Source organism: Chiloscyllium plagiosum, chromosome 15 (assembly GCF_004010195.1).
Source record: "Chiloscyllium plagiosum isolate BGI_BamShark_2017 chromosome 15, ASM401019v2, whole genome shotgun sequence".
In the NCBI taxonomy this organism is placed as follows: domain Eukaryota; kingdom Metazoa; phylum Chordata; class Chondrichthyes; order Orectolobiformes; family Hemiscylliidae; genus Chiloscyllium; species Chiloscyllium plagiosum.
Genome location: NC_057724.1, coordinates 28,841,888 through 28,844,427, shown reverse-complemented (window position 1 = coordinate 28,844,427; position 2,540 = coordinate 28,841,888). Strand labels below are relative to the sequence as shown.

Here is a 2,540-nt window from a genome sequence, read left to right as displayed (position 1 = left end):
TTATCCACTTTGGTGGCAAGGACAGGAAGGCAGATTACCACCTAAGTGGAATCAATTTAGGTAAAGGGGCAGTACAGAGAGATCTGGGTGTTCTTGTACACCAGTCAATGAAGGCAAGCATGCAGGTACAGCAGGTAGTGAAGAAAGCTAATACCATGCTGGCCTTCATTACAAGATGGATTGAGTATAGAAGCAAAGAGGTTCTTCTGCAGCTGTACAGGGCCCTGGTGAGACTGCACCTGGAATATTGTGTGCAGTTCTGGTCTCCAAATTTGAGGAAAGACATTCTGGCTGTTGAGGGAGTGCAGAGTAGGTTCACGAGGTCAATTCCTGGAATGACGGGACTATCTTATGTTGAAAGATTGGAGTGACTGGGCTTGTATACCCTTGAGTTTAGAAGACTGAGAGGGGATCTGATTGAGACGTATAAGATTATTAATGGATTGGACACTCTGGAGGCAGGAAACATGTTTCCGCTGATGGGTGAGTCCCGAACCAGAGGACACAGCTTAAAAATAAGGGGTAGGCCATTTAGGACAGCGATGAAGAGTATGTGGGTTAGTCTGATCTTAGAGTAGGATAAAAGGCAGCACAACATTGAGGGCCGAAGGGCCTGTACTGTGCTGTACTGTTCTATGTTCTATGAAATGGTTGAAGGTCAGGAGTCCTGATGAGTCTATGAATAAAGACCCAGTGCTCCGAACCACAGTCTTAGTCCGTTCTGAGTATGGTTGGTGAGGTGAAATTATTAGTTACTAGAGACTTATTTGTACAATTTGGAGGTATAAAGATCCGTATTTTTCTTTTTTTTTCTGAATTTTTGATTGCGGGCTGAAATGGGAAATGAACAGTGTTGAAGTCCAGGATTGTTGAAGTATTGCTCCTCTTTAAAAAGTAAATAGCCCAACACTGATTGTAAACACTATTTACACAGCTGCTGCTTCAAGCACAGGTGGAAGCCTGGTTACAGGGAATGTGTATGAATGGAATTTTGGCTGGCAACAAGTAGCTGTTTGGTTTGTGAACTAGTGACCAGTTATTGATGACAAGGGCCTTTCTTCCTGCCAACAGCACTCTCAGATAGCTGAACAGCTTGGGAATGTTTGGCAGAAACCGTTAGACCTTGTGGAGGAGAAGGACCTGTTTTTGCTCTGCTGTGAAAGGCACCTCAAGTGTCATAGTCAGATGACTTCCCCTCTCAGTTGCTGTAAGCTGTGAGTTTTAATTGGTAAACCAAAGACCTTTTATAAATGTGAACAGTCACCCTGTGCCTTCTGTAAATAGATGAAAATATCTTGAGGGAGAAGATCGAGAAGCAGTGACCTGATCTGCACTAGAAACATTTCACAAGCCCTGTGAACAAGGACAACTGAACTGCCTTCCAAGTCTTTTTCCTTCTGTCCATAACATTTGGATTTATCGCCTGTTTGTGTCTGTCTGTATGTGTGCAGAGGGGAGTTTAAAAAGAGGTTAGAGTTTTAACTAGTGGAGTTATAAATTACTAGTTCATAATTGTGTACCTCGAGGTGGAATCTATTTACTTATTTTTGTTAAAGACCAAACCTGGACTGTACTTTCTATCAACCTGGGCCTAAAAGATGGGTAAATTGGAGAATTCTGCATACCTTTTAGAACCGTTAACCTTTTTTGATGACTGTGGGAATAGTGGGACTTTATTTTTAGCACACGACCCTAGTGAGGCATCACCAAGATGTTGGTACAAAGAATCATGATGGATCACATTATGGTTGCTTTGACTGGACTTGAGATGAGGAAGATCAGTATCCATAACAGTGAGGACATGCTGAGGAGGGAGCCTCAAACTCAGAACAGAGATAGGCAAGCTCACCGAAAACACTACCTAATTAGTGCTGTATAGATGAGACTGTGCTCTCTTGACTTCTCGGAAAAACAATATTCACCACAGGCTGCGATTGTCATGTTGGGTGATCATGGAATTCTTCAACCTCCTAAAGGAAAGTCTTCTACCTGTTGGACAAGCATTATCAGCGGCTATGAAAGCCACGACTGGCCTTAATCCTTTTGATTCCTTTCAGGGTACTTCCCGAAACACATTTGAGTGTCTTGCAGTCCACTACACAAGATATATAATGGATACAGATGACGGATAGAATTTTTTCAGGGTTGACAATTATGTAAACTTCGAGGAGAAAGTGAGGACTGCAGATGCTGGAGATCAGAGCTGAAAATGTGTTGCTGGAAAAGCGCAGCAGGTCAGGCAGCATCCAAGGAACAGGAGAATCGACGTTTCGGGCATAAGCCCTTCTTCAGGAATGAGGGAAGTGTGTCCAGCAGGCTAAGATAAAAGGTAGGGACCTTCCCCTGCAACCGCAACCGCAAGAAATGCAAAACTTGCGCCCACACCTCACCCCTTACTTCCCTCCAAGGCCTCAAGGGACACTTCCATATCCGCCACAAATTCACCTGCACCTCCACACACATCATCTATTGCATCCGCTGCACCCGATGTGGCCTCCTCTATATTGGGGAGACAGGCCGCCTACTTGCGGAACGGTTCA

At 44.1% G+C, this 2,540-nt stretch overlaps 1 protein-coding gene across 2 annotated transcripts in view; it reads left to right on the top strand.

The window, feature by feature from the left end:
* Positions 1-2,540, top strand: part of sytl4 (synaptotagmin-like 4) — an 83,291-nt gene that overhangs the window by 24,899 nt on the left and 55,852 nt on the right. The gene's annotated exons all lie outside the window — the stretch shown is intronic.